An 11,307-nucleotide genomic window follows, 5' to 3' on the forward strand; every position below is an offset into this window, starting at 1 on the left:
TCTTTTAAAACAAGTCCATTTAAATAATGGGAAAATATATTAAAGAAACAGAATCTATTCGGGTTTATGTTTAAAGATGATTTAATGCAAATATCACAGGTTTATCCTGAGTTGCTCCCTTGAGAGGATTCACTGGGGAAGCAATTTGTTTCTTTTTAGCTAAGACAGGAAGCTTTGAAGTTAGCGAGTTGTCTGTCTCTGCGAGTAGCCCATTTAATCTTAAGGAAAAGTGTCAAATCCAAGTTGGAGTTGTTAACTACTTGTGTGTCGGTGCGTTGTTGGAAGCACTGGCAAGAAGTCGTCGGCAAGCTGGTGACTGGCAGTACAAAGAAGAAATAAAGTTTATATATATATATATATAGGCTATTGACAATTTTTTTTTTTTTTTTCAGAAGCAGTCTCCAGAGTTTTAGGGACGTTTGCCTGCTCCATCTCCCCTGGTACTACTTACTGCTCCTTTAGCTGTGCTAATGAACAGGTTTCTGGAGCTTTGCTGTAACTGGATTAGGTAAATGACCTAGGTTTAATTTCTTTTACTTTCAGCTTGGAATATTTTGCCGATTTCATGCATAGGATTGCCCCACAATGGGCTTGCTGGCACAACTGGGTGAGCGATGAGGTGCGACCAGTCGGTTGATGGAAGCAGGTGCCTCTTGCAGGCTGTTTCCCTGCACAGAAAATTTTAAAAGCTGTTGTCTGAAACTGCCATGGGATTCATGTCAGACTCCACCTTCATCCCAGAACTGTTCTTCTGAAACCAATTTTTCCACTCTTTAGCTACAAATCAGACCCTCAGCTATCAATCAGCACAGCTCCACTGAGCTGGGTTACATGAGCTCTGCACAGTGTCAACTTTTAGCCCAGAGGCACCAGCCTTGGGGCATCAGCTGCAAAGAAAACATCTGCAGTGTGAGTAGCCTATAAAGCAATCCGGGGAGGTCAGCATGCATCTGAAGATAGCTCAAAACAATAACCAGAGGGGGAATATAAACTGTTTACTGCACTTGGATTTGCACTGAAATGTACTGATGCAAAATTCATAGCCAACATGAATTAATTCACTCCTGATCATTTCCTATAAAAACTCCAGCTTCTCCCCACTTCCCCTAATGACTTCTGCTCAACAGCTGTGGATTTGCAAACTGAACTGCAGTAGATGTTAACATTTCAAAACAGTGCTAAAAACAGTGAATTGAATTGCCTTTGAAATTTTAAAGTTGCTCCCAGTTATACCAAATTAAACTTGTGATGTTCTTTATGGGCTATACTTAATCTTTGAGCATCTTTCATCTCATTATCACCCGCATGTGAGGGAGATGCATCATCCCTCTTTTGCAGATGGAAAAAAGAAGCACAACATCTGAGAGAGTCCTGGAAATTGCTCTGATCAGTAGCATGGGCTAAACTCACAAGAAGGCCCTTGCCTTTTCACGGTAGCTGAATCAGCTGCAAGATCTCAGGTTGGTTTTCCCAGCGTACCGCAGAATTTAGGTCAAGTTCCCACTGGGGACCAGGCAATGAGATGTGCAAAGCTGTTCCTGCTTTGCAGCAGCTCCTCGGCTGGAGAGGAGAGCTGGGCGCTGCTGTTTAAGATGTTGTTGTCCCTGTTCCTCCTCTGGAGGGTGAGCTGAGGGCTGCAGCTGAGTTAATGGCCTCAACAAATGCACGGTAAAGTCAGTTTATGTAATGACCTGGAATTTATATCTTTGCTCATGAAGCAGGAGCTGGTGGCTCTTTTAATGACTAGCGTGTAGTGTAAATACCATCCTGAGCTGAAGTCTTTCCTCAGACAGTCCACGCAAACGCTGATGAAGTCAAGGAGAGCTGGGCTGCTGTCCAAGGACAGAAGGTGGTTGCTTGTGTGCTTAGGATACACCGAAAGCATTAGGAATGAGATGTGAGAACAGAAGAGTAAATAAGCCTATTTACCATGTGGGGAAGGGCTGCCTTATAGACAGTTAGGTGCAAAAGGACTAGTCAAGGACTGCACTCATTTGCCTCTCCCAAAATCACAGGCTCACCTGCCCTCTTTCCCCCCATCAGCTCAGGAGTGAGCCCTGGGATACCCCTTAAAAGGGCAGCTCTACAACAAGGAGGTGTAGTCCTGTGTGCTCTGTTGAAAAGATTCCTCATCTGAAGAACTAAAGGCATGACTGGAGATATTTGAGAGTACAGACTTGTAGTAAGAGGAAAAAAAAAAAAAAAAAAAGGCTGCTGTAATAATATTTGTATTTCCATGCTTCTGTAGTTGAAAAGAACTGAGATTATATGTTCATAATGTTTGCTGGAGAAGCCTCTAAGTCAAGTCAAAAGGAAATGAGGTAAAAAGATGTTTTACTGACACTTTTTTTTTTTCCCTTCAAGTCTGCTTTGCTTTATAAGCTTATGTAAGCAGCTGGTATAGCAGAGCATCCTGCTTCTAAACTCTGACTTTGGTGTGGCTTCTCTGGTAGCAGCAGCTTTCAGTGCAACTAGCTGCAAGAGGAGCAGCTGGGTTCACCCCTGGTTCTGGCAAGCTTCAAGGAAATCCATCGCACCTGGCTGCAAAGCCTGCGAGGTTGAGGAGAGGAAAGCAGGGATTTCAGTGGCTCTGTGCTTGTGTGCAGGATGTGAGCAAAGCTGGTTGCAGTGAATCAATGCAGAGGAGTACCACCTGAACACAGGAATAGAGATGAAGAGGATACATAACGTCCTGCAGAATCTTAATATTCCAGAAATAGGGTATCAGGTATGAAGTAAGTAATGGGGCTGGTTGGCAAAGCCTTGGATTATGCAAACTGACCCTAACTGGTGGCTACTTCAGGGTTAGAAATGTGTATGAATTTTGTGGCTGCAGTTTACCCTGCCGTAGTTAGAGAGCTGTTATATTAATAGTATAAACCAGGCACTGTGCAAATTGGGTGGGAAAAGAGAGCTTGTTTCTCTTGGCTAGAAGAGATCCCTCAAGAAGTGAGATTGCAGGAGCTGTGAGGGGAAGAAAAGAGTGGCACAGGGCCACAGAGCTAGCTGAAGTAGCACCTTCTGTGAGTAAGGCCTTCCCAGCAGAATTAAAAATTCATCAGGCCTAGGACCTTAATAAGCGATTTCAAAAGGAGATGTGGCAAACAGAGCTCAGCAAGGCAGGCAGATCCTGCTGGCCCAAGTGGCTGCAAGCCAGGAGCAGGGGGAGAGTGGGTCCGCACTTCTGCAGGGAAATTATAAATAAAGGAGCAGTGGGAAAAGGAAGGGGTAAGTCATGAAGCAGCCAGAATTTGTTTAATGTTTCTCAGGATTTAAAGCTAATCACAAGCTAAGTTGACACTCATGATTCCTCCTCCCACCCCACATCTCCAGGATCTCCTAATTTATAGGCGACCAGGCTCCTGCGCTTTTCATGAGCATGATGTACGTGAAGGGAGCAGCCTAATACCTCAGCTGCTCCAGGAGCCTGACAGTGTTTTCTCACTGCTTCTCCCTCCAATAAATCAAAGTGTTCAAATCTACAGACTGCACAGCCAGTGAAAGTCCTACAGTAGGGAACAGCGGCTGTTTATGCATTTTTACAGCCGTGAATCTCCTGGATGGCATTCCTGCTGACTGGAATGCCTTGCAGCAGTTATATAATTGCAAGCAAAAATTTCATTCTTTTTGCTAAATTGCTGAACCAGAAGGGTTTGCTTACTAAAGGACCAGAGGGAAGAAACTGGAAGGGAGACGCGAAGGGAAGAAGCTGTATAAACTCTTGGGCTGTGATCAGCATTTTGATCATTTTAGGAATTTGTCAAGGGGAAAAAGGAGAGTTGAGTGGTGAGAGATGGGCGAATAATTAACCACGTATAATTTAGTCAATGAATTTTGCTGATTGAGAACTATCTGCAAATGGGTTTGTGTGTGTATCAAATGTTCTTTAATAGCTCTTTTCTGTGAATAGGTTTTGGATTGTAGCTTTATCCTGAGGAGTTCATTTGGGTATTTGATAATTAAATACTGAGGAAGAAGTGAGACTACTAGCACACGAAAAGGAAATCACGGAAATGGTGCATGTGTAGTCTCATTGATTTCTGAAGGTATGAGATAGGGAAAGTTTGATTTGATCTTTCATGTCTCTCTCTCTAGCCTCTGGAGAGGTCACCTCAAGTTTTGAGAGCAGTGAAATCTGAGGCATTTGGAGTGAATTACCCAGTCCTATCATATATTTGTCTTGCATGAACCCAGTTTTAGGGGAGCTGAGTACCTGTTTGCCTGCACATGGTGATGGGTATGCAATACTCATCTGCAAATCTTGTGCAGACAACCAAGCCTATTTCATTAACTCATTATTACTTTCCCTCTTACCCACCTCCTATCCCCTCATTAAAGTGATGTACTCCTTCTAGACTGTATTAGAGATTATTTAAAAAGCATCAGTTTTCCTGAAAATATTTGCAATGGAGCCTAAGCATCATTATTGCAATTAAAGATCTTAGTAACAAACTTTAGTATTAACTTCCAAGGCTCTGAGGAAGACACGGATGTTCTTTAACCTCCCCTCCTTGTGTAACCTTGAGAAGATAATTGCTTAGAGAAGTTTTATTATCCCCATCTTACAGCTAAAACCCATCTGAATGATAAAAAAACACTCTTGGTCATGAGGCAAAAGTCTCAGACACATACATCCCCAAATCTGCAATGGGAGTTAGGAGAACGCCTGCTCTGAGGGTCTGACTACAGCACACCACCCATGAAGCTGATCTCGTAGCAAAGTACAGAACACAGTGATCTGCTGATGCTGATGTAAAACTGCAAGGCAAAATAAAAAATAATAAAAAAAAATGCTATGAGAACACATTGTTTAGGTGAAAGTCTTTACTGGATAAAATGTGGATTTTGAAGTAGCAAGTTCAGAAGCTTTGCATCTTTTATTGCACTAGGTCATTTGCATTTTACCTGTTTAATTTAAATTAGTATCCACAATTTATCCCCTCCTTGGGGAGGGGGGAAGTAATTTTGTATTACCAAGTAGCTTTCTCCTGTGAAGTTCCTCCTCCAAGTAGCACGACTGGCTTTTCAGAAAACTCTGCTCAGCTTCTGTGTATGTGTTTGCAGCTCACAAGCAGATTGCTAATGCTCTTTTTGTTTGTTTCAGTGCTTTCACTTAGTGGGTGACATTCCTGACAGTTTGATTACTTGGAATTTGAGGTGAAAGTGCCCAGGCAAAGAGATCAAGTCAAGATAGAGAAAAATGAGGAGCACGTTAGAATAAGAAAATTGGACTTTTTGTGAAGAACACAATTGCTTGTTCATATGTTGCTGAAATGCAAAGGTACTGTTAATAACTCTCTGAACGTCAGCTTTTTTAATTATCTTTGTATTTGCCACCTAGGATCACGAGGTAGGGACTTGTGGCTGCAGTGCGTACAACAGACAAAAGCAAAGCTGCTTGATGGAGCATCAAAAGTTTGTGGCACTGAAGTTTCGTGCAGCCATTGCTAAATCTTTCATGCTTGAAACAATGATGAGAAATGATTGTCAGCTATGAAACCAAAATCATATCAATCCACTGCAGGGTTGTTGTTTTTTTGTTTTGTTTTGTTTTTCTTTTTTTTTTTCTTCAGTTGAAACCATGACCCAGCCTAGCACAGTTCACTTACCAACCTCAAATGCTCTGTCAGGTTTGAAAAAGAATAGAAGTGAGTCAGGAAGGGTGAACGTATTTCATGCTTCATAAATGTATGTTGGGCTGGGAAGGAGAGAATGCCAAAAAGTAAAATCAAGCAGGTCAATGCTCGTATACCTCATTCCAATTATCTGTTGCATGTCTTATACAAAGACAGTGTATCTGCTGTCTGGATTTCCAAGGGGCATGTTCAATGTAGAGCAGCTGAAATGGAAGCTAAATGTTACTGTAGGCTTTAGTTTCCCAGCAATAGTGCTGCAGGTAATTTTCCTAGCTATAAATAAAATGATCCTTAAAACTGGATGCAAAGAAACAGAAGTTTGGGGGTGATTTGGCTTGCCATCTCCATCACAACCTAGTCTTAATGAATATCTCGTTAGTTATTTCCACACCTGATGTTTCCTATGCAGAGACCTCCAGGATGCACCAAAGAAAGGGACTAAGTAGAGAGCAGGAAGATAGATGAAGCTTAAATTATCATCAGCAGCACTGTTTGTCAAGTAGGGTATGCACGTCTGAGGGAGGCTGTGTGTGGCTGCTGCTGCTGACAGAGCCCAGGCAGCGTGCTCTGTGCGTGCACCCCTTCCGGAGGGACCCCGTGAAAGGGAAGTCCTCAGGCCTGGAGGAGGACAAGACTGATGCTAGCCTCTTGGCACCAAAGTCCACCAGGACTAAAGCACATTGACCTGCTGTGGCTGTGCAGAAAAGCTGAACTACTCAGACCCTCACTGCTCCATGGGGCTGCTTGTGTGGTTCGTTCCAGGGGCTCACAAGAAGCAAAACCTCTCACCAGTCATGGGAAAGGGACATCAATTTTGCAGTGTAAGTAACTTTCTGTGGCAGTGGTTTTTGTTGTAGGTGAGAAATAGAAAAGAGATGGGTTGGGTACTTCTCTCCTTGGGCATGAAGGAGAGGTCCCATCAACATAGTGCCCTCAGTGGTCCTGCCGTGAGGGCTCTTTCCTTCCCCAGGCTATACCAGATGCTGATGGGAATCCGAATCTCCCCTACAGAACTCTGTTTTCATCTCACTGATGAATATTTGTTGATCTCCTCCTCCATTTGCTTAGCAAAGTTGTGTTCTAATATCCTGGTTATAACATGAAGCTGATTAGCATACATGCACCCAGTCAGCCTCAAACATATGGGAACCTCTCAAAGATTATGTTAATTCCGAGGCGATGCTGCTCGGCGATTAGTCACAAAGTCTGCAGTATAATTTCATACCTCTATCTCCCTCTGCTCTCCTTCCTGTGCCTGCTCTGTATTTTTTGTACCACCTCTGGCAGAGAAGCTGGAGGTCAGACAAAGAAAGGAATGAAATACCGTCTAGCAAGAAAAGGTTATGAAGATAAATTGTACCACTCAAATGTGAGGCACTTGCAAGTGTGCTGCATAGCACAGAGTTCTGCATGTTGATGAGCTGTGTCACTTTACCTGTTTGCAATGCTCCTTCATCTTCTGTTGTTTTGCTTTAGAGCCAGTGATAATGCTGGCATTAAGCCATTTTTATGCCAAAAACTCCAAATGCTTTATTTAGACAAGGCTTGCTTTGCTCCTTGGCTAGAGAGGGCAAACCTGTGCCAGAGCCTTGAGGATTCTTATTTGAGGAAGAGAATCACTTCAAGCAGCTGGATAGGTGGGTACTGTCCTCTCAGCATTAACCGTGTGTACACAACCTCTTCATTTTCAGACACTTTTTGCTCAGAGGAGGCTTCGTCAGTGCACCTCCTGTCACATATGGGCTTATGAAGCCCTGCATTTCTGCTGGAAACTTCAGGGACTGTGCATCTTGGATGTCAGATGCAGAAGTCAGCTTGCCCTTGCAGATAGCATCCTCCAAAGCCAGTCCCCCTGCAGTGGGAATGTCCTGGATGGCATGGGGAGAAGCACAGGGGTAAAGCAGCTTGACAAGAGCACAAGCCAGCAGCTGGTATTGTTTAGCTTGTGCATCTGTATTATAAGATTTTATATGATTAAATTGTTCCACAAGGTAGCTGTAACTAAGTTATAAAAAGTCTCATAAATGTTCCAGCTGGTAGGTAGCAGACTGTGAGACGCAGCTGATGGTCAAATGTATACTCTAATCGGTCATGAAAAATTATATTTAATTCACTTAGGTTTACTTGAGAGACTTGAAGCTAAAGGATCAGCCAAAATACCCTTCAATTCTGAAACTTTTTTGGCCCAATTCCTAAACTCTGAATACCCAAGAATTTCATATTTGACATTTCAAGCCAGGACACAGCTGATCCTTGTGGCTTAAACCTTCAGTAATTATATAAATGAACTAACAAAATTATTTTCTTCTACATTGATGTTCCTTTTATCTACATAACTTTCCTAGGAAGCACTGTAACTGTAAGTAAAGGACCTCATGTTATAAGCTTCTGTTTTCAGTCTCAGGGACTTTTAGTTTGGTAAGCCTTTCTTGAAGATGTATGACTTTTTTTTTTTTTAATTTTTATTTAATCTTCCTTGCAAGCAGGTTTGTTCTGAGAGCTGTTTTACCAAAGATGTGTCACTGAAAAATGGTACTGTGGACAGCATAGCCTGCTGAACCTGCTCCGAGTGAGAAATAGCTTTCCTCTATCAGCACCATCTCGTCTATGTTGTATGTGAATCGGCAGCACCTAAAAGACAAGAAGCAGTGTGCTTTGGTGAATAAAATGATTTTTCTTGCTTATTTTGGTAGAGGGAAGCATCCACAGGAGCAGTTGACCTTCAGAAATTAGGTTTACGATGTTGTAACTTGTTTGTGCTTCTATCCTGGTGGTCTTTGAGGAAGCTGCATTCTCTCCTACCCGAGCACACAGCATCCCCTGCATTGCTGCCTCACCTCCCACAGTCTGGGTTCCTGGTGTTGGCAGTTGCATTTAAGCTGAACGTACAAAGAAAGCAGAGCATCTTTCAGGCACGTGGTCTCCGCCTCATTTTTGGTGGCACTAATAACCCCAGAGAAGGTGTGCCGCTCATTGTTGGTCTCCTCTTCTGGGTTTGGTTTTGTTGCAGTGGAAATTAGTCAGTGTTGCTGTAAATATCCTAAGATTATAGTGAATAATAATGATACAAGCCCATATTATACTGTAAATTTCAAGCCTTTCAGCAGCAATGAAAGAAGAACTGGGGGCTGAGGGAACTGGGGAGAAGCACAGGTTTGCCCCGTTGATTGTATTAAATTCTTTGGGCTGGGTTCTCCTGTCTTCATCTCTCTCTCCTGTCTGCCTCCGTTGTGGAAACTCAATATTCACCTTGGCTATGCCCACATTAGCAAGGCCTGAAGTGCAATGGCAATAGGTTGGTGGAGTGAGACTACTGGTACTGGGACCACCGTGCTATCGGGATTGCAAGTGGGGTTACTCCAGGCTGGTAGTCTCATGTATTAAATGTCCCTTCACAGCTGGGCTGTGTTAGCCACTCTACTGGAGCGTGTCAAGAAAAGCTCCCATTGATTTATTCTTCACAAAAAAAATTGTTTTCTTTATAATGCTTTTTCTTTGTGGAAATAGCCACATTTAAAGTGTTCAAATTTGCAGAGAAAATTGAATCTACTTTTTTTCTTTTCTTCATTAATGTCTCAATTAAAAATCACTTAATTTTCTGTCCTAACAAAAATGGAAGAGCAAAATAACATAACAGGGGTAGCAGATGCCAGGCACATATTCTGCCAATACCCACAGTCTTCAGGATGGGCAAATATTTTTCTGCATTTAAAAGTGTGTATTTTCTGTTACTTTCACAGGAATACACTTTCAGGCTTTATATCTTTTCACACCAGTGGACAGTCCAACATGCCTTAAGTGATTGTTCAGAATACTTTATAAAAAGAAAAATAAATCAGGTAATATGTCCTAATCAGGTCTTGTCCTGAACTCATTGCCATCTTAAGTCCTTAAGTGAAAAAATATTTTTTTCCCCTTTCATTACACTTTTTATCATTAGAGAATATAACTCTGAATGTTGTTGCTTCAGTAAAATCCAGTCCCTCTTCTAAATCCTTGGCCTCAGTTACGCTGCAGCAATGAGTGCCACTTACAGTTTCTACCTCCAGTTTTGTCTAACCACTGAAAATACCTTCTTTCTTACAAAAAAAAAAAAGAAAAAAGTGTGTGTATAGATAGATAGATAGATTTAAGAGAGTTTTTCATTTAAGACAATCATTTAAGAAAAATTAAACGAAAAATCCAGGATGGACTCTTTCTGTTTTGTGTTCAGGAAAAAGCTTAGTTTGGAAAATGTAATCCAGAAAGATGAAAGCTTTGAAAAGCTCTTGGAGTTTTATTAAAAGCTGGTTGTTATACTCAGAGAACCAAACAAGAATAAATGATCAAAGAAAAAGCTTTCTTCTTGGAGACCTCATTGTCTAAATAGAAAAACTGGGGTAGGAGGAAAAAGTTTTGCTGCCATCACCGTTGCATCAAATTCAAGGTTAATATTCTGCAAAGGAATCACAATAGTAAGGAAAACTTAAGTTTTCATCCCAAAGCAAGGAAATTAGTCAACTAAGAAAACAGAAACACTAAATGTTCAATATCAGATAGACCTATGGATTTTTTAATTCAGTATCCTCTCTTTTAGCAGAGCCAATTCCAGCTATGTCAAAGATGGTTTAAGAAATTTCACAGTAGGCAACTTATAGAAAAATGTGCCTGCATAGATTTTCTGGCCCTCATTGTTTAGAGCTTGCTTTCTGCTATTCTACCTGTTATATTAAATATGTACTCATGTGTGAGTACAAACAAAAACCCCTGTAGGTGTTTTGTTTTGCGACACTTTTTTTTTTTTTTTTCTTTTTCACACTTGTTTTGGAGGCCTGCTCTGCTGCTGACCCAATTGCTACTTTTTGGCATAAACTCCTCAGGCAAATAATGCACTATTGAAGAGAGCTTCTCTTCCAGTTGCCTGATTTAAAAATGAATGAATTTAGTTGCCTAAATTAATTTTACTGTTTTCTAGTTGTTATAGTAAAAGCTGAGTAGAGATGCTCATGTAACCTTCATGAAATTTGCATTTTTTGCTTCTATTTCCAAACTATTGTAAGAAACCTATCCTTAATTTAATTTTTTCACTTTAACTTTTTTTGTCTTGAATATTTCAACAGCTGACTGAAATTTTACTGAGAGGCATAGAGAGAAGAAAACCAAACAAAGTTAGCCGTATCAGAGGGAAGCAAGTTCATTTTTCCCCACTAAAGAACTATCTCCCAGCTCACACCTGGTGGAAAGATTGTGAGTTTCAGCGCTGCAGATGAATGTTTCTGGCCCGGAATGATTTCACCTATCTGAAAAGGGAGTTAAGTGTTTGTCAATTTTGTCTAAACTGCCAGGTTTTCCTAGAAATAGTGTTCCAGGTTTTCATAAGCCTGGAGACATTTTTGTCATTTCAACCTCGTTTAGTTTATTATATCCTGCCAGCCATGTCTAGATAAACTGTAATGAAGGCTGCTGCCTCCATTATAAACCCACATCTACTCTATCAACAAGCTTTCAGTACCATGACCGTTATAAAAACTCTAAAATTTGATCTGCCATTGATGATAGGCAAGTTTCAATTTGTGGCTACTAGCCTGCACAAAATGATCTACAAATGGCACGTTGCAGGCTGTTATTTTGTATCCTGCAGGATGGTGTGAAAGTCCTCTCCCTTCCCTTCAAGGTGAAGGTCATTTCACCA

At 41.4% G+C, this 11,307-nt stretch overlaps 1 long non-coding RNA gene across 4 annotated transcripts; it reads left to right on the top strand.

The window, feature by feature from the left end:
• LOC310896054 lies at nt 1-9,972 on the top strand. 4 transcript variants are annotated; one of them, XR_014581145.1, is made up of 7 exons: nt 1-508; nt 1,339-1,460; nt 2,607-2,728; nt 3,911-4,046; nt 5,105-5,281; nt 6,046-6,457; nt 8,123-9,972. It is a non-coding gene; the product is annotated as an uncharacterized lncRNA (long non-coding RNA). The 4 variants fall into 4 exon arrangements; XR_014581146.1 differs by lacking the exons at nt 1-508; nt 1,339-1,460 and adding an exon at nt 1,557-2,321; XR_014581147.1 differs by lacking the exons at nt 1-508; nt 1,339-1,460 and having other exon boundaries at nt 2,353-2,728.
• The last annotated feature ends 1,335 nt before the right edge of the window (nt 9,973-11,307 follow it).

Source organism: Anser anser (genome assembly GCF_964211835.1).
Source record: "Anser anser genome assembly, chromosome: 3".
In the NCBI taxonomy this organism is placed as follows: domain Eukaryota; kingdom Metazoa; phylum Chordata; class Aves; order Anseriformes; family Anatidae; genus Anser; species Anser anser.